The 20,841-nt window shown below is 40.2% G+C and overlaps 1 protein-coding gene across 4 annotated transcripts in view; it reads right to left on the reverse strand.

Annotated features, from left to right (window-relative positions):
• FYN (FYN proto-oncogene, Src family tyrosine kinase) overlaps positions 1–20,841 on the reverse strand; it is a 142,734-nt gene that overhangs the window by 67,886 nt on the left and 54,007 nt on the right. For all 4 annotated transcript variants that reach the window (XM_017829327.1, XM_017829334.1, XM_017829318.1 and 1 more), the window contains exon 2: positions 14,295–14,365. The gene's annotated coding sequence lies outside the window, so the exon portion shown is untranslated. The remainder of the gene's footprint in view (positions 1–14,294; positions 14,366–20,841) is intronic.

Here is a 20,841-nt window from a genome sequence, read left to right on the forward strand (position 1 = left end):
ATCCTAGGAAGAGTAAGTTGCTCTCTACCAAGGTATCCATAACACACTTAATCCATAATTTGTATTGTAGCCTGTTAAAATAATGAGATTTATTATTCCTATCATGTGTCCTTTCTGAACACTCTGGGAGGGTGTGGGAGAGGGAAGACAGAAAATTAGTTATCAGTCACCACTTACCAAGAACAGATTAAGCATTCAAAAGTTATACATTCATGTATAAATGACTCAAGGGAGTTTCATTTATTTCTTTTCTCCTAGCTTATATTTTTTGCCTCCTATCCTGTAGCCCTTGTTCCCCTTGCTCTTGGTCACAACCTGCTGGCAGTGGACAAGTTGGAGAGTAGCAAACAATTCTGGATTTTCATCATGAGAATTCATTTGGATTCTCTTTCCCAGACCTCAGAGCATGCCTGATTCCTGGGAGCAGAACAGAGAACAAGAATAGAGTTAATCTTTAGCAATGTGATAAAAATCACTCTCTCACACAGACAACTCGAGAGGGATTTCAACAGAGCTGTTCTGCCAAGCACCTGATAGCAAAATCTGAAACTGTTGCCAACACACACCTTCCTGCTCACAGACACAGCTAACTCAGTCCCTCCCCAGCACTCCCTCTTGTCTACCTGGAACTAAAATGTAAGTCACCACTGAGCATACTGTCTCACCAAAATGAGAGGCCACTATTTCCATAACAGACACAGCACTGCCACTTTACAAAGTGGAGTCACCTCATCTCTCTTTTTTTTTTTTTAAAATTAAAAAATATAGTAAGGAAAAGCACATTAAGCTATCAGATTGGAGAGATGGGATAGGAGGACAGGACACATGGAGATTTGATGGCTTTGGTGCAATCTAATCCACCAAGGAGCTGGCAGGTGAGCCGAGCAGCTGGGAAGGGAGGGGAGGGGGGGCAGCAGGAGATGCGGGAAGGGCTAGCAACTTGCTCTCCCAATGCCAGAGCGCCAGCTGGCAGCTACATGTTGCTGGTTGCGTGTGGGCTGTGAGTATAACTGAGGAGATGAGCCTTCAGGAGAGGAGCTGTCTGATAAATCATTAATGAATGAAAATATGAAGTAATCTGTCTGCCTGGGAGGCGGAATCGTCTAATGATGAGGATGATGGACTAGGAAGCCGGAGATGAGGTTCCTATTTCACCCACAAGACCGCGGGCACACCACCTCCTTTTGCTGTGCACAAGAAGATACATCCGCTTCCTTGCATTGCAGGGCTGTTCTCTTAAAATCAGCACAGGAATTCTATGATCTAGGAGATGGAATTTACAGTATCCTTTGTGAAAACTGCACCCCCAGCTTTGTTTCTGTCGAAGGCAGCACACAAAGAACCAATATTCCTTCTCAGAGACAGCCTTCACTAAACTAGATTTTTTTCAAAGCCATAACAAAACATACTACAACCTTTCACCAGCGCAAGTAGCATTTAATTTTAAATTGATTAACTACATACACAGTACTAATTACCCACGGGTTCTCTGGGGTTTTTTTAGCAATCAGACTGTTGTTTGGAATCATAAGGGTATGTCTCTGTGTGAACGGGGATGCTCTGCTTTCACTGTGCTCTCTGAAACAAAGAGGAAAATGCTTGAGAAATGATGTTGAAAGGTGCATTTGTGTTTATGGGGATAGCTCCAGGGGCACCAGACACAGGCAGTCAGAAAATGATGAGGACGTCAAGGGAAGGGGCAGGAGGTTAGCACAGCTTCTTTTGCACAAAGACCTAGCAGAATGTGTCATACTGCACAAAATCAATACGGACCTTTCATGAAAAAGTAATTGTCAGTTTTGTACAGTTCTCAGGCTTATTTGGAAAGATGCTCACAAAGGTGATTCTTGATTTGTGTGAAATCTTGAACTGCTCTCTTTTCTTTGTTTTAAAATCCCTGAACATTCAGAGGTATTGTTTTAAAATAGTATTATTCTAAAATAAACACATTCCAGGGTATTATTTTAAAATTAATACCTAAGACAGACATGGCACAAATCAACATGAATCTGTCTAATGTTGGCACACTTGTGGGGTAAGAGATACAACTGCTTTATCATTCAATGTACTTAAAACATGATTTTTCAGAGAGAACAATGCACAGATTGTAGCAGAAACCATAAACAGAAGACACATATGGCCATGACAGAGACTATGTTTATAGAAACTTAACCAAACACCTTAGCAGATCTGTAGTGTTTAACTATATACCTATTTGTGGCACTAGAGTCCAGTTTAATTATTCTGCCAAACACCCCTGAGCCACAACAAGTTTATTACAGTTTACCAAAGGACTTGCTCAAGCAATTTTACAAGGAAATTGCATGTGTCTAATCTAATTGCTAAGAAAGAGCTAAAATTACATTAGTCTTGAAAAGACCAAGAAAGAAACAGGAAGCTCCAAAAGGATCAAGAGGTTTCACAATGCTGTTCCTGTAAATCACAGTGTTAGAGGTTTGAGGACGAGTTCCCTGGAGAGGCTCCCAGTCACGGTCAGACACTGTTTTTCACCCAGAACAAACACAACACAGGTGAGATGACTTACAGCACATAAAAGTATGATTTCTCACATACTTAAGCCTTCTACTGGTTTCTGAATACATTTACATAATCAGTGGGGTTTTTAAGTTATCCACTGAAGAGGTAATACAGATTTAAATGATCTGGAGTGTCAGTTTCTGCTATTTGCATACTTTAGCAGTCTTTGCAAAAGATTTAACTGGGCTCCATTGAAGAATCCTATTTTTCAAGTCTTTGTTTAATCCTAAGATAAGCAACACCTATAAAATTTAACAAATGGACTGGGATGGCTTAGATGTTTCCAGACCCTTGCAGGATAACAGCATGCAACATCAGAAGGAATTGCTTCTGTAAATTAAAGAAAGTGTAATTGGAGGTTGCTGGACATGTTAAACTACTGTCAAACTTGTCAGCACAGTAAATATGCTGAATAACCACAGAAGTACCTTTGGAGAGTCACTTGCTAATTTATATCTTGCCAAACTGACCAAGAGAGATTTCTGACATCACCAACAGTTACTCTGACACTTTGCATGAACTGCCATGATTTCAACTGACCTATTGTTTTCCTTGTGTGTTCTGGGTTTAAAGAAAAAAAAAAGGAGAAAAAAAAGCAGCTCCCTTCACACTCCCCCACTCCACTGACACAAATAAGCCTAGGGCAGATGACCTGGACTCAAACTGGTTAAATACAAGAAAGGGCAAGTTGAGAGCAGACAAAGCAAGCTCCAAGGGAATTTCTCTTCGACTTTCACAGTTTTCTGGTGCTTCAACCAACCCTGACTTGCAGAGCATATTAAATTTTCTGCTCTCGCTGTCCACTATCATTAGAGAACTGTCCATCAAAGAACAGATTTCTATCAGAGCTGGTTATAAACCTGAAGAAAATATACAACTAATTGCCAGCTGTGCCTAGGGTGTTTTCTTCCTCCACCATGGAACTGGAAAAAGGTTTTATATTTTTTGTTGTGCTTTTACCTTTTTCTTTTTTTTTTTTTTCCTGGTCTTAAATAATTAAGGAAAGCTCTTGTCTGGATGACAAGTAGAAGCATCTCCAACCCAGAGGAGCCTAAAGCTACACCATAAAGCTCCTGGAACAAATCCCAGACATAAGAAATCCAAAAAAAAGAGCATAGGAAGATATTGACTATATTCATGGGTAGCTTCAAAACCAGGAGAAATATTCTGGGAAAAAAATACCACGAGAATTGCTGGTTACAGTGGAAGCAAAGCAATCTCAATAACTTGACAGCAACACTCTTATAGCTCCTGCTGAAGCAGGATGGTGGCCTGGAATGGTACTGGTCTCTCGTAGTATTGAGGATGAGGTCTTTTAGAGAAGAGGAAGTATTTAAAAGTGGTGGCTTAGGAATTTTTTGTTTCTTTAATCAGAAGCACAACTAGGGAAATATTTAATATAGTCATTGAAACTTTTGATATTAAATAACAGAAATATTTCATACAGCAATTAGAAGTCCTGCACAATACACATGACTTTCAATGATGTGTCAAATATATTCCTCAAAGAAAAAACATGATTTTCTTTTGATTTTTGGAAAATTAATGGTGCTATAAAAGGGGTCTTGCAACAATACAGTAGCAGGTCTGTGTTTCCCACAAAATTTAAAATTCAGGTCTCACATACATTCACCCAAATCACAGATGCAGAAAAGCATAAAAGCAGATGTAAGTTAGGGGACCTAAGCTGGATGGGAAAAGCAAAGTACCAAAACCAATGTGAGTGTGAGGTCTTTGCAAAGACTACTGGCTGTGCACAGCAAGCAGCTCTAGTGCTTTGGTCTCCCTGTCTGGAAACAGAGCTCCTTCCTCAGAGATATGCCCAACATCCATCCACTTTTTGAAATGTTTTCAAGCTGGACTGCTTTCTGCCTACTATGCAATACATAGACCCTTTGCACACTGTTGCAAGAGATATTAGATGAAGGGTGCTACATCTTTTGCTGAGCATAAGCCATATGAAAGTGCTCAGAGTAAGACAGGACCACAGTTATGTGCAAGATTTACAATTGCTGATAGCAGTCAATGCCATATTCCATGTGCATGACCAGACAAGTTTCTCCAAGTAACTGTTTCTGGATAACACCTACACCACATGGAAGGCACATGCTGCACTAACACAGAAATTATGAATACTTTAGTATCAACATGTAAGAATTCTGTTTTACACTAGCAATGAAGCTTATGTGTTCAGCATGTTCTTACTTCTTTGGCATGAGCAAAAGGCTGCTGCAAACAGCGCTGTAGTTCAACACAAGCTTTCCTTCTGCTTTGTCAGCTTTGATGGATGCTCTCTCTCTCTGTGTCATCTGAAACACTTGGTTTATAAACTGTTTAATCAAAAAAAGAAAATGAAGACATATACTGTAATTTGCAACTGTGCATGCTAATCCTTCAACATCATCTAATGACACAGAGGAAAGCTAGTGGTTAGACTCAAACTAAGCCTCCCTGTGTAATTACAGTCAGTTAGAGGGCAAAACTCAAGAGAAAAGATATTTTAAAAAGCAAATGGAATGATCTTGGGCTCCTGCAAAGACATTTAGCACATATCAAAATGGTCATGAAGTATATCTTAAAAATAGGACTGTGGACATTGCATTGCCTTCTCAGCCAAAAAATGTGCTGCTTCACTCATATCCAAATTTGTTTTCCTGTGTTTTGACACATTTGGCATAATCACCATGGTAGAAAACAATGAAAAGTCTACAGCATCTATCAGCTGTCAGTCTCTATGCTTTCTATATGTTTACGCATGTATTTTGAGATATCCTGCTCTATAGATAGAGAAGAATTTCATGTAATGGATCTTTCATCTGCTCTGTCTGACAAGAATAAAGACATGTAGTGGCCTAAATATTTCTCATCAAAGGATGTAAACAGAAAGAAATATGGGGAAAAGGAGATTATGTTTGATAGTAAATGGCACGCAGAGAGAGATTAATGTCCTTATATTGAGGAATTAGCACGGGGGGAAAACATAGACAAAAACTCTTAAGTGTCACGCACAAGCAACAAATATCATAGCAAAATGAGGACTTTCCTAGACTGATGATTCAATCCAATTAAAGCTAACCACACTCAGCACCCATCACAGCAACAGATGCTGGTGCACTGATATAACCACTAGCTTTAAGCATACTGTATTATAATTTGGTGTAGGTTCCCACTGAAAAAAAGGACAAACCTCTAACTTTTGCTAAGTAGCAAAAGAGGACAAGAGACAACCCAAAATCTGTTTCCACAGTGTACAGTTGAAGTTTCTTTCACATAGAATCTTTTTTCTATCTAGCATCTTCACTGCATGAATGGGAACGTTTGTTAACCTAAGGAACCAAAGTAGTTAACATTTTAGATCCCATTTAAGATTCATGCCTGATTTAACAGATAATTTTACAAAGAATCTAAACCATTTAATGCTATTTTCATTTTTATCCTTCTGCCTGTAAAGTCACTTGCTTTAGTTATCATGGTTTTGCACAAAATAAAATACAAGGTAAGAAATGCAAACTGATTAAATAAAAGCACAAAACTTATGTCAGTAAATCAATGCTGTCTGAAATCACAGAACTGCAGAATCCCACAGCATCAATTAGATTAGAAAAGACCTCTGAGATCATCGAGTCCAATCTATGACCGAAGACCACCACGTCAATTAGACCACGGCACTAAGTGCCATGTCCAGTCTTTCCTTAAACACCTAGGAGGTAGTGACTCCACTACCTCCCTGGGCAGCTCATTCCAATATCTAATCACCCTTTCTGTGAACAATTCTTCCTAATGTTCAGCCTAAATATCCCCTGGTGCAGCTTAAGACTATATCCTCTCGGTCTGTCACTAGTTGTCTGGGAGAAGAGGCCGACCCTCACCTGGCTACATCCTCCTTTCAGGTAGTTGTAGAGAGTGGTAAGGTCACCCCTGAGCCTCCTTTTCTTCAGGCTAAACAACCCCAGCTCCCTCAGCTGCTCCTCATATTGCATGTGCTCCAGACCTTATCATCACTATCATCAAGCTCTATACAGTCTAAAGACTCCCTAATATACAGAGCCAGACCACCACATCTCCTTCCTTGCCTGTCCCTTCAGAAGAGCTTGTAGCCATCCATTGCAGCACTCCAGTCGTGCAAGCCATTCCAACCACATTTCCACGATGGTGGCTATGTCATAGCTATCCTGAAAGGTTGTTATTGATTCGATATCATCTTGTATGACTAGAAAGGCAGGATTCTCAGCACTCAGCACAGTACTCAAAACCCTAGCAGAATGAGATAGTAGATTTTATATGTCTCACTACTACTGTTGCATGACATGATCGAGGATGCACACAATATTCAAGGTTTTTCAAGCTCCTGCCAGAGGGAAAAATTCAAAGCAGACTTCTCCCTGTCTCATAACACTAAACAGGCTGGGCAGGAATGACATTTACACAGTTGAATCTTTTATTATTTTCTCTTCCTTAGAAACCATAGGAGCAATATGACTTGCTATATTATATTCCTATAGGTGGGTAGGGAACAAGTATAAAGGTCACCAGGACAAAACACTATTTATGAGAAGGCTGTATAAATCTCTGTTAGCTCTGAGTTTTCAGAGCTAACGTGAACAAAAACTTGTCATGAATTTAAGCTCGCTGGACATTTTCTAAAAATCACCATCAGCAATTTCCCTGATAACATGTCTTGGGAAGAGCTGACTCTTCCAGACCAGTGGAGGCTATATGGGACCCCTTGGAGCCCACAAATGTTGTTTACCATTGCTAGCAGGGCAACTGCAGAACAATGCAGAGTGCTCCCTGACAGCTTTCCACCTCAGCTAATGGAGTGTAATGTCAAGCAGTAATCTTCCCCATCACTGAGCACTGGCCTTCAGGATCCACTCATCTTCATTTTTATTTTGGAATGGGCATTGTGATATAGCACTGCAGGCATTCTCAAGACATGCACGAATGCATGATCTTTACACTAGTTTCTGTTCTTGATTTTTCTGGATTGCATCCAAGGCTTTCTTTTATCTTTGAGCGTAGCAAAGTGATAATATAAATAACTCAATGTCCAAAAATATTCAGCTTTGGTAATCTGCAATGAGATCTCTCCTCCTCTTCATGATCCTTTATAATCAGTTTCATTATGTTCGTGCCAGATGAGCCTTTAAGTGAGAGTGAGATGTAATGAGAGATGAACTAGAGCAGTGTGCTTCTGCTGTGAGGTGGAAACAGACACTTATGTCTAGAGATCCATACCAAACTCTTGTTGAAGAGGTCACTTGCCTATATGCAAAGTATTTAGTGCTCAACATAAAGCTTCACAAATAGCACAGAAAATCTCCTAAATAAATCCCATAATAATTAAATCCTGAGTCCACAGCATCCTGTGTCACACACGCATGCGTTCTGTCCTCTTAGTTTCAGCAACCTCCACTGAACTTGGCAGATAAAATAATCTCCTAAATGACTGTAACTTTAAAATCTATTAAATCCATGAAGTATTGATGAGGCAGAATTAATGTTGAGAGAATTACTTGAACATCTCCCTCCCCCTGTACTTCATAAAAGAAACTCTAGAAGTAAAGCAGCACTGTGGCTGTATGACAAAGTACAGCACACTCAGGTCAGGAAAATCTACATCCCTACTCGTGCCTTAAACCCTGCCTATAGATCTATCTGTCACTATAACACCTATTCCTTCAGTAAGAGCAATATCCACAGAAATAGCCTTATCTGATGCCCAGAAATCATGCTATGCTTTCTTTTTAATCCAAGATATGATCTGTGTCTTACATACAGCATACCAGGCTCTCTGTGCAGCACTCCTCACTCCCTGTGCTGCAGGGCTCATTAGCTGTGGGTTGAGTGAATTACCTACCAAGACCCTGTTGCTGCCTGATTATAAACTTGGCACAAACAGACCCAAGTTTGGCAATATTCTCCGTGCTGGATGTCTGTTGGGCGGGTTTTTTTCCCCCTTGCTTTGTTGCTGTTTTGGATTTTTGGCATGACGTCAGCCAAGATTTTTCAAGCTAATTCTGAAGCAAGGCATGGGAAAGTGGAGTGATTGTTCACGTGAAAAGCTTCTAGCTGCTCCTGGAACAGCTCAAGAGGTTTTGTGAGTTGGACCATAAACTTGCAAGGTGTCAAAGCAAAATCTTTGTGTTTTGATCTTTGCAGAAAATTGCCGAACAAGGCTAAGTTACTAACCTCTGAAAAAACCCCCCTCAATTGGCATGAGCTCACTAAGGAAGTGATGCTTCCCAGCAACTAAATTCCCACCTACAACACCCCAGGATCCTACTACCAGTTGGGTGGGACCTGCCTGCTCCAAGCTGCACTTTAACACTAAATGATCAGAGCTGGACATGAAACCAAGTGCAAGGCTGTTCCACATCTAATTCTGTACTTCTAAAGGGTTGGATAGCCCTGTAGGACATAAATGTTTGAATTCAGTTCTCTAGACAGAAGGGAGGGGAACATAAAGTATGAGAACATACCAGTGTGATGGAACAGGAGGTTTTGTATCGACTGCACCAATGCATATACAGAAAAGAGCAGTGTTGATATAACACTCCCTAAAGCAACACCTAAATTTTCAAACTTAATGTTTTTCTTTCAACAGAGCACTTAGAGGGCTTATTATCTAGATTTAAAACAACACAACCAATTTACCACTTGCTAAATCCTATCATGGATATTCAAGCTGCTGTAACGTGATCCGGTGCACACATCTCTACCATTGAGCCAGCTAAAAAAGGTGAGAAGTACAGCTGCATGTAGTGCTCTGCTCCACCTGATGTCTTAACTGTTCTTCCCTATTGCTTCTCCAGTGGCTAAAGCAAGAGATATCCACATAGATGGCCCGTGGACTAACTCTCTTTTGCCGAGAAATTCCAACGATTGGATCACCTCAAACTCAGGGGGGAAAAAAAAAAAGCTCTAATAAATGAATTACCAGTGAAATGTAGGAAAAGACTTGGGAAAATTACAGAGACTTAGACACAAAGATCTTTTCTGCAGGAGGCTGGAACATAATCTCCCTGTGTAGGGTTATCTGATTTAATAAACTGAACACAAGTATAACAATGCTTCACAGAGAGCAGACTAAATCCAGTCTGGTTGAGACTGGACACATGCAGTTCTGGGCAGGGGACAAACTGCATGTCTTAGAAATCTTATGGACCAGATTTAACATTTACTATACTCAGCAGTACCAACATGCACATCTTCTGCACAGACTAGACTGGAAGAAAAGAAATAGACTAAAATGGAAGGAATCACAAGCATTGCATAGCAAATCTTGGTAAGTCCCAAATATATTAAAATGTTCAAGCACTCCGTACACTTTCCTTCCTAAGGAGGAAGACAATCTTCAGCTCATAGGAAGACATAATGATGGTAGGCAACAGAAGCACTCTATGAGGCGCATCAGTGCCCAAGTTAATGATTCTGGAAAACTGAAAGCTATTAAAACAGGACCAAAATACACCAGGTCAGCCCTAATTACAGAAAACGGCTAATGATTCTGGCAAGGTCTCTTGCGTGTATGGCAGAGTACAGGTAATAAAGCAAAAGTTACAGCAGGTTATTTTTGCAGTGAGAGAACATATTCCAAGTTCTTTGCAGATACTACGGAGTTGCTCTATAATACTTTTTGTCAGAAACCTAACAAGTGTGAAGAATTACCAAGAGAAATTCAATAGCATTTCTGGTAGGCATCAGAGATATAAATAATTGTACCATACAAATTGAACACCCAGGAATGCACAAGGCATCACTATCTTTCTAAAGGCAAAAAAATTTAAGATGTGTAAAGATGCTGAAAATCTGTTTTTATATAATTTCTTAAAATCAAAGCAGTCATTATCTGCTTTTTTTTTTTTTTGCTTAAAATAGAGAAGAAAAACCTGACTGTTCTTAATGGGAAAAAACACCAAAACAAAATAGCAGATGAGTGTCTTAGCAGTTGAAATCTGAATTTTCCATGATATATCTGAGCAACTAGAAATAGCTGAAATCATTGTTTAAGATGTGCAGTTGCTTCTAATCTGCAGAGAAGCGTGCAAATAGAAGCATAGCATCTCAGATTTCAGCTGAAACATCAAAAAGCCCTGAACTTGTGGGGAGGTATCCCTGCCTAAATTCAGAGGGCAAAGAGCCGTGCATTTCCAGGCCCCGAGGTATACATTGAGCTTCAAGGCCTGTGTTTGAAACATTCACAGCTCTCCCAGGAAGAGGAAACTATAGGAAATGGATGAGTGCACAGTGCCACACCTGGCACAGGAAGACGGTCAAGTTTTCTGTACAGCAGTCCCTCTATTCACTTCACAGCTTTATCCTCCTCTGATCTTGATGGCTGTAACCAACTACAGGGTCTAGATAGACAGGGACAGAACACCAAATTGTACAGCATAAGTCACACTTAGAAATATAAAAAGCTGTTACAATAGGCAAGAGTTTCAAGGGGAGCGCAGACTGGCAAAGAGCAGTCTGACTAGGGAGAAAAAATAAAACACGGATCACCCCAAGGTCTTCTATCCTACATCAGTCATGCTTCTTGTTACTCCTCGCAGTTGCATAAGTATTTGATGTGGAGGGTGGCCATTCTGTGACTGCCTGCCGTGTGCTATGGTCAGTGCAAGACTTACAGTGCCATGTGAATATCTGCTCTGAAATCTACAATGCTGCTTTAGAGAAATCTCATCAAATGAGGGGTCTTCTCACACTGTCATCAGCTTAGCTGAGGGAGTTTTAAATTCAGCCAAGATTCCCCTCCCAGCATTCAAGTATACTTCTCTAATCAGTTCCTAAATCCATTATGAATTTTTGATCTAGAGGCTGCATGACCTTTTCTAGGACTTTGATACAAGACAAATAAATAACTGCTGAGCCTCTGAGCTCAGTGGCTATGTCAAGATAAATTCAAAATGTTCTCTTGATGTCCAATCCTTCTTGGATTCAGTGGGTTAGGGACAGAGACTGGGCAAAATTGTTTCCTTGTTTCATATTTTTTGCAATTATTTTTAAACTCCCTGGGAATTTGGAATGCCACAGGCAACCGTACAGTGGCATCAGAGATCCTTATAGATGAGAAAGTCAAGTTCTCATGATTATTCTACCTCAAAATAAAAGATTGAAAACAGTTTGAAGTGGGAAGAGTGAAAAGAACATCTGTGAAAAGAAACAAAATTTGCAGAGACTGTTTATGTACTATAATGGCTGTAGGAAAACAAATTCTAGAGCAAAATCATGAAGCATGGAGTGGTACAAACCCAGCTCCAGACTGGCTTGAAGAAATTCCAGGATGTTTACAATCCAGCAGTGAGAAGTGCCTCTTTTCATTGATTTATATCTCTAAGCAAGTCAGGAAAGCAGGTAGTTTTCAGGAGCATCAGTTTGTCAGCTAACCTTTTTCCAAGTTTCAAGATTCAACCAAGTCAAGCAGCTCTGCTCTTCAAGTCTGAACTTCATCTATAGGTTGAGAAACATCATCCAAGCAGAACCTTTGTGAACCAGATTGTGTTTTTTTCCCCACTAGCAAGTTTACTGCATCTGTGTGGCACCATATCTCCTTGGAGCCACAAGAAGGAACTTTCCGGATTTTGAGGCCTTCCTCAAGACTTCTCTCTCAGAGGCAGAGAAGATTCAAAGTTTGCACTGCTCAACAGTGAACAACAACAAGCAGCAACAAGGAAGCACTTTTTTCACTCTGAAGACAGGGAAGTTTCCCAGGGGGGCTGCAGAGCCAGCTGAATTTTGAAAATCAAGGCCCTGAGCAACCTGACCTAATAGGACTGGTTTCAAGTGGTAGTTTGACAAGATGACAGTTTGTTCCCATTTCTTGGCAGTTTGTTTCAACTAGAATTGTTCTATGATTCTAAGAAACATGCTTCTTCTGTCTCTTTCCTCTTGCTGTTCTTGGCTACGCTCTTCCATTAATATCAGCCATGGAGACTAAGCTGGTCTTAGCTGACGCATCTTTGAAGGGTAATTAGAACACAACCATCTGACTGAGGTCTGATGATAAACTTTTTTCCTTGGTGTTACATGGCATCACTATTTCTGAATTATGGCTCTCCTTCACCTGTGAGCATCATAGCTTTGTCACACCCCACACAAAGATCAGTTGATCTGTAAGGACACTGGACAACTTTTAGGATGAAACTATCATTACTACCACCAAAAAGAAAACTAGAAATAGATCCTATCCTCTTCTGTAGTAATCAAAGTCACCACAAAATCTCGTGGGCTAATGAACTCATGCTCAGGCCTGGGGCTCATCTTTGGCCCTACAACTAAATTATAGTTAAATAATTTTTCTTTGTATTTCTCAGTATATGGATATAGGTGCAAACTTACAACATGAACAATTGTCAGAAAAGTTGACCTGAAGAGAGAAAACTGTTTAAAAGAATGAGCTGCAGTAGGGTTTAGCCAGGTACAATTGCTCAGGACTTTTCATCTGCTTGGCCAGTTTCTTTGTGAAATTCTGATCTTGACTATCTTAACTTTTCTTACCTTATCTTATCCCTAAGAGTATAAATTTTACAGAAGGACACTTAAACATCTGCTAGCTAATCCAGATCTTTCTGTATGACGTAACATCTGGGTTTTTTTAAATGGCAGAAAGGAACAAGTGTTCTCACAGAGTAAGTCTTTGATTTTTAGCTTTCTACCCTGCAGGCAATCCAGTTTTGAAGTCTTTTGCCAGTGGAGAATAAGCCAGTTTTCATCTGCAATCTGCACATTCTGCCTGAAGAAAAGACACCAGTCCAATACTGTGCTTGGCCAAAGGAAAGGAGGGACAGAGTCTTCTGCTGGCATGTTTTTTTCCCAAGGGTAATGGTGATTGATTTGTACTAGCCAGAACTGTATATATTGATGGTTTCCTAGAGGGAAAAGCAAGATGAGCCTACAAACTGCTCCAGATCTGCTGCCTTTTTTTTGCAGTTTGAAAGAATTTTCTCTGAATTACTTCCCTCTAGTTGGGGCGTGTCACTAATTACCTCCTGTTCTTCTCTGTGTCCCTCTATGAGAGCAGTGCAGCTCAGCAGCATAGACACGTCACCCATGATGTGCCATATTTCCACAGCAATGTAGGACTGGAAGCCTGTTGGAAGCTGATGCCTCTGGAAGTGTTGCATACGATACAGCCAGACAAGCAGCAAAGCTTGTCACATGGTATGTAAAGGAGGAATAGAAAAGTGGTATAGTATACAGGAGTATTAACTATCTTTAGCATTAACTATCTCTCAGACATAAGCAAACCATCTGAGTTCCATGTGGCAAGTATGCCAGTCAGACATCCTGGGAACGGATGGAAAGATTTTAGAGTGATTGGACACCCCCACCTCTTTGGGAAGTATGTACTCTCTCTGCATTACTTTTGCTCTTGATCTTCTGTAAAACCAGCATGCTTTTTTTTTGTACCCTGTGTTTTTAAATTAGATCTTTTTATTCCTTCTACTCTAGGTTTTAGCTCAACCACTCTTCAACAGAATGGAACAGCTACAAACACAAGAGCAGATGCCACTGGAGCAAATGAAAACACATTCCTCGCCCTAAGGCCCAGCATGCTGTTCTCTGTCAGTGCTTCTCATACCGCTAGTCTCCACACCAGGGGAAGACAAACACATATCAACTATATAATCAACTATATCTCTGTATTTCCTGTCAGCTAAAAAAAAAAATTAAAACTGAAAAAAGCTAAAACATAAAACTTTCTGAAGTTCTCATTGAAAACCAAAATTGATCAAGACAGCACCACTTACCAAAATTTCCCCCCCAAAGAGAGTAAGTTTACATTCACCACATTTCCTCAAAAATGGCTTGAAAACATACCCTGTAAAATAAGAGAGAAAGGAGAAAAAATAATTAGTGACTGGAACACCACAATTATGTTACGCTTTTTTCTCACTCTGCTAACATCTATCACCAACTTCCACTATTTTTCCTGTTTTAGGGAAGGAGGTAATTGGATTTGAACCTTCACAACTAATTATTTTCTACTGGTATTATGCAAAATATTAAAATAATTGCAGGACTCCCTCAGACTGCTCAGACACATCACTGTCACTGACATGATGGCTATTCAGACTTCAGGGAGACAAGGTCAACGACATGAAACGCGCAACAGCACACAGCAAGTGTGCCAATTATTTTAGATTCAAGCCTAAAAAAAATGGTCAGCCCCATATCTCTTAGTGATTTTAACAACCTGGTTTTGAAATTTGATTCACGTAGGTTCTTGACAGCCTCCTCGTTTGAAAACTACACAAGAAAAAAAAAGGGGCTGTGCCACACTACATTTTTATACTATATTAATTACTCGGCATTCTCTGGAAGAACAAAGAGGGAGAAGAAGGAAGTCAAAACAATATCCAGTTTGACACACACTAGGGCCTATTTGAAGAAGATAGAAAGCAAAAGTGACAAATGCCACCATTTCGCCAACCCCAAGTAAATTTCAAATGACAGCTATGCCTTATTTTTCCTTGAGGTAAAATCTTTGAAAGAACAACTGGGGAAGCACAGACTAACAATGATGTTAAAACATTTAGTTTGTAAACTCCTAGAAGACAGAGGAGTAAGGATTCTGCTGGTGTCCACATTTGGGAATGGTAACTGTGTAGCAAACGGAGGATACACTTTTCAGTGCCCAGGTGCCCACACCAGTGAAGCCAGACTGAATTTGAACTGCTTTAAAGTCCCATTCTCCCCCACGTACATGGCCGAACTTTCCACAAGGGAGGTATCTGTGAAATTACTGCTAGATGAGTAACTTTACAGCTATACACAGATGACTTGGAGCCCTGCATTACTGATCGTGAAAACCTGTTTCAGCTGCAGAAACAGCAAATCTTTGTGCCAGCACCTTTCCTGAAGGATGCTGTAAGCGTAAACAGGAAAGGAAAGGGGAATGGCTTCTTAGGTCAAATTGCTTCTACTGGTCATCTTTAAATGAGGAGGAGTTACGAAAATAGAATTTCCATTCAGTAATAAACAAATGAATATTCCTCTAAAACACAGCAGTTGGATCCCATTGCTCTAAATCCTGATTAGCAAGCAGACATCTGATATCATAAAGCTGAGACTCCATTTGGGTGGAGGGTTCAGGTTCATGGGAAAAAAAAAGAATCATTACAAATCAGAGGAGGCTGTTGAGAGAGGTTTTAGGAACACACTTTTTATCAGTAAAGTACAAACCAAAGCGCCTTCTTCTCTGCTTGCTTTCTTTGTTTAGTGGTTGAGAAAAAACCCGAGCATTTCAAGGAATAAAGAGAAAAAATGAACACCCCTCCTCCCCCATCACTTTTTGTATATCTTGGCAGAATTTTTGAAAACATTGAAAAAAATTGGGTCTTAACTGCTTTGCTCAAACTGAGGGAAGGTGGTTATTATTCCAGTGCCATCCACTTCCCTCCCTAGCTTCCAGGCATTTGGCCTGGAAAGAAAAAATCAAGTTAAGAAACTCTACTTCTGCCTCCAAACTAATTGGATAACATCTGCATGCAGAAAAGTTAGAGGCTTAAGAAATGAGCCAGGTCCAAAACAATCCAACAGCATCTCGACTCCAGATTAGCTCATTATTTTCTTCTACACCAGGAGACTGATTTAATAATTTCCTCAGAGAAGTGACAAATAAGGGAAACTCTGTACTCCATGCTGCTGGTCCCATAAATACTTGAGACAGGGGCTGGCACCACTGCCAAAAGGGGCTGAACCCCTGACCAGCACTGGTGTGGAACTTCTGGATGCAGCCCCAGCAGTACTTCCTCTTTCCCTTGCCCCTGCACAAATGCCTGTGCAGCGACCAGGATTGAACTCAACTGGGGGAATTCTTCAGTCTAGTTTGCAAATAAGTAAAAAACCACAAACAACCCCCCAAAAAAAACAACAACAACAAAAACATAAATAGAAAAAAAAAGAAAAGAAAAAAAGAAGCCTATGCTGATTCTAGGGTAAAAGGATGGAAAGGATGGAAATGATGACAGGTCCACTTATTTGGCTGTGGTGCTTGTTTCAACCTACAGTGGAATTCCACTGTTACAGTACAGGATTGCAGGCAGCTACTTTAATACATGCCAAAGGAGTCTAGTCCAAGCCCTCCACTGAGACCATGTATGACAAAAACTAGCAAGGAGTGTCTAGTTAAATCTGAGGCAGAGACAAAATTTGCCATGCCTCTAGCCTTGAAAGATCTTCAGAATTTTGGGGGTAGAAAGCTTGAAAGTTTTCAGGGGATGTCTTTGGCTTTGGTACAACACATGCCCTGTCTCTTTGGCTACAATGGAGATGATAGGTTTGAAAGTGGAGCGGCAGGAAGGGAGAAGGGAAGAGAAACTCTTTGCTACATAATTAAGGGCAAGGGCTGGACATGGCTTGCAGAGTAAACCAAAAATTATTCACTCTTTCTTTGTATTCAGCTGGGGACCTGTACAGAACTCAGTTTTAGTCTTAATGATTTTCATTCTACCTAAGCATGTAGGAGGAATATTTCTTTTTTTTTTTTTTTTTTTTTTTTTTTGAAGGCTCTGGATCATGTTACATATCCCCAAATTCGGACCAGCACTTTTCATAAGAGCTTCGGAAAAGTATAGCTTTGGAAAGTACAGCATAGGAGATGAAAAATAAATTAATATAGGTTCCGAAGCACACCAATATAGGCTTCTTTTACAATTAGTATAATAAATAGAAGAGGTGACAAAAGGTTTGTCTGACCAGAATTACTAAAAAATGAAAGCTTGTCTTCCCAAGTTTCTGTGCTTGGGAAAATGAAAATCTGGAAGCAGCCATGTGACTATTCAGTGAAAGGTGCCCTTCTTATGGATGTCTGTTTTCACAAATAGTTGTTCTAACAGAGACATTTACCATAAACTATTTTGATTTGCTTTGGTTATGAAGAGCTGGTTATAAGTGTACAAAGGTGTACCTTAATATCCAACAGGCTGCTGAATGGCTTATAGTATATGTTTGGATTTATTTGTTACCACGGCCAGGGGAAGGAAGAGAAGTTGCAGGTGAAGGAAAATGCTAAAAAAGAAAATCTTTTCTGAAAAAAAACTCCCGTTCTGCTTGCCAACTAAAATCAAATAAAAAATGAAGCTGTTTTAAAGTAGAAGCAACTGAATAGTACTAGATTTAAGCAACATCAGCCTCCTATAAGAAGCTGGAATTGCTACCCATTCCGGTCCAAACCATTTATAACAGAGTCACGCCAAACTGTGACACACACATCACTGCCAATACAGAAGCAGTGTCCAAACGAAAACTGTCCAAGCATCTCCTCCTAAATGGTAAGATATGGAAAATCCTTAGCACACCAACACACATGGAAAGTTGAGTTGAATCTCAGAGAGACTTGATTTGAAACGTTAAAGAAAAACAAACACTCTTGGGAGGTAATCGGAGTTATCTGCTAGGAACAGCCTTTTCCTGTAGGCAGCAGGATCTTCAACAAATTGTCATCTTTCACCAAAAACACATATTCCCCTCCCAGTGTTACATATATACCAGCAGTGTATTTATGTAGCCTTGTATAAAAATTACTTTCTTTTTATGAAGAAAGAAGTATTTTGTGAAACAGAATGTGGCGAGTAGCATAACTACATATCATTTGCGTGTTCAGTTTCATGACATTGCTTCATGAGACAACCTCTGCTTTGCCTCATCAACTTTCAGATATGTTTATGTCAGTTCATACTGGGATCAGAAATAAGTTTTTTACTACTGGCTAAAGAGAAATCACTGACAATAGACACAGTAACTCATTTTTGCTCAATTCTGCACTCCCAAAACCGTTTGCATGCACCAACTTCAAGGATCTTTGGATCAAGTGTACTGTGAAAAATCCTAGTGTGAACCCACAAAACTCCTGAGTTTAATTGAAGCAAAAAATTGTTCAGTGACAATTCACCCACCCTTTCAAACAGATATTAACATGTATGAAAGCATAAAAACAGCCACACAGAGTATTCTGGTCTGGTACATGTTGCAGCTCAAACGAGATTCACCCTGCTGGAGGAAGTGGCTGGTTGAAGTCATAGGTGGCCTTACATACTTTTCAAATGCTGGTAGATGCAATTTAGTTTATGATAGTCAAGCACAGAAAAATATCTACATAAACATCTGTCAATTTTATATTAGCAACATGCTTCTGTTGTTGTTTTTTCAAACCTCAAGAAGAAGCAGGCATTCCTGGTGCTTGGGCTACTATTTTACTTGGCAAAAACTGGGAAGATCAAGTTTTTCATGCTGGAGAACAGTTTACAAATGAACATGTCTGGATCAGCATGTGTAACTTGTAAATAAGCTGGATCCACTTTGTAAAGTGTTGGTTGGTCTGCAGAGCAATAGCCTGTCTAATGCCATACTTATGTTACAATACATCATACTACATAGATTTTGGGCCATGAATTGGTCTAGAAGGTACTTTTCAGTATTAGGTTACCATGGCCCTATAACAGAGTCTTGAGTTACCCTTTTTAGACAGGTTGAAGACTCTGTTACCCAGGACACTGCTGACACCGGTGTTCGAACAAATGTATGGAGGTGTATGTGTTCAGTTTTTAATAGGGTGCATGTTTTCCACCTATTCCCACCACCTAAGATTTGTAATCTTACTAAAACCAAAACCAAAAAATCCCCCTCAACCAACCAAAACCAAAAAAAGCCTTCTGAAAGCAACATTGAACAGAAGAAGAAAAACAATCTCCTGCATGCTGATTTTATATGGCCAGTTTATAAAGGAACTGCACATCTTAACTTACATAAAGTAATCTTTTACAGTGCAATGCCAGATTACATATAAAGACCCCTTATTCCGTGAACATCTGAAAGCTTTCTAACAATAAAACATTTAAGGTTTAAGGGAAGCTTATAGGCTTGCTCTTAGACAGAGACAAAAGCCTCCCTGTTGGCCTGAAACTACCCCTTTCTAAGTGATGGTCCCAGATAGCTGGCACACGATATGAAAAAGCCTGGTCATCAACAGGCTTGGGGAGAGAGCTGAGGACAGAAAGAGGGAGCTTCCATCAAAACCAACTCTTGCAACAAGTCCAGGCATAACCCTGGAAAACAGCAAAGGAAAAAAGAAAGCAAACAGCAACACTATTAGAAGACTCATACTAAGACTAAACACTACTATTGTCCTCCCATGCAACAGTGCCAAAACTTGGAAAGAGGACAGTGGCTATGGGACAGGCACCCTGAATTATTTTTTCATGTGATAGTCACTGGATTTCTGAAAGAGTTACTTGAAAGCTTCATGCACATGCACGATGTAAATAAGGATAACTAAGGTCCCTCTCTAAAAAGGAGTCCAGAAGTAGATTAGTAGATTCAAAACAAGAATATTTGTCTGTACCATGAAACTCGTTGCTGTCCAAAAACACACCTTTCAACCTGCTGCCCTTTCTGTTTGGAGAAGAAGGAACTCAGATGCAAAGTCACTTTTGCAGTGGCAACAAATCTTAAGAAACAGGAAACTTGGGAGAAAAACACCAGGAAAATACAGAGGCTTTCCATGAATTTTTTCTGCTTTTATAAAATGGAGCTATGAAGAGAAAGAAACCTACAAACTCTGTTAAAGATCATAAGCTGAACTGTGACAGTGTTTTTTCTGTGTACTTCAATTTTCTCACACATTGGCTATATTGACTTATCTTTAACTGATATGCTGCTGTTAGCTGGTCCACACGTCCTGTGGCTGTTGAAGAGGGTTGCTTGCTGTCCTTCACCCTAGGATGCTTCCCTCCTACAGGTAGTGTAAGTCCCTTGATATTGACAGTTCGGTATTGGTGATATTGGTAGCTTTTCCCCCTCTCAACTTTCAAGCTGGATAAACTAAACAAAATCTTCATTCACAGCTCCTTTACCAGGCTTCAACTTGCTTTGTAACACAGTAGAGAGCTGAAAGCATAAAGAAGCTAGGATCTGAAAACACGGCACCATCTAACCAAGCACTCCTGCATGGAAAGAGCCAATACAGGTAGAATGTGTGGATATGTATAGAGAGGTAGCAGGGGCAAATGCAATGAATCAGAAGATGCCAACAGCATTAAGAAACCCTTGGTGGGACAGCTGGTGGTTATGGTGAGCAAGTGGAGCACAACACGGTGAGGGCACTGGTGACAGAAAGGCAATCGTTATGGCACTCACGGCCCATTCCTAAATCCCGTCTTTTTGTTCTGAGAAGAACCCACAATCTGTCGCATCCTAGGCCATTCACACTGCAGGGGAGAGAAGAAAGTGTGTAGCTCTGTGTGAGCTGAAAGCCAGAGTGTGTTCTGCACACCTCAGTCTCCCCGCTGGAACTGC

Source organism: Lepidothrix coronata, unplaced genomic scaffold, assembly GCF_001604755.1.
Source record: "Lepidothrix coronata isolate B3197 unplaced genomic scaffold, Lepidothrix_coronata-1.0 Scaffold5, whole genome shotgun sequence".
In the NCBI taxonomy this organism is placed as follows: Eukaryota; Metazoa; Chordata; class Aves; order Passeriformes; family Pipridae; genus Lepidothrix; species Lepidothrix coronata.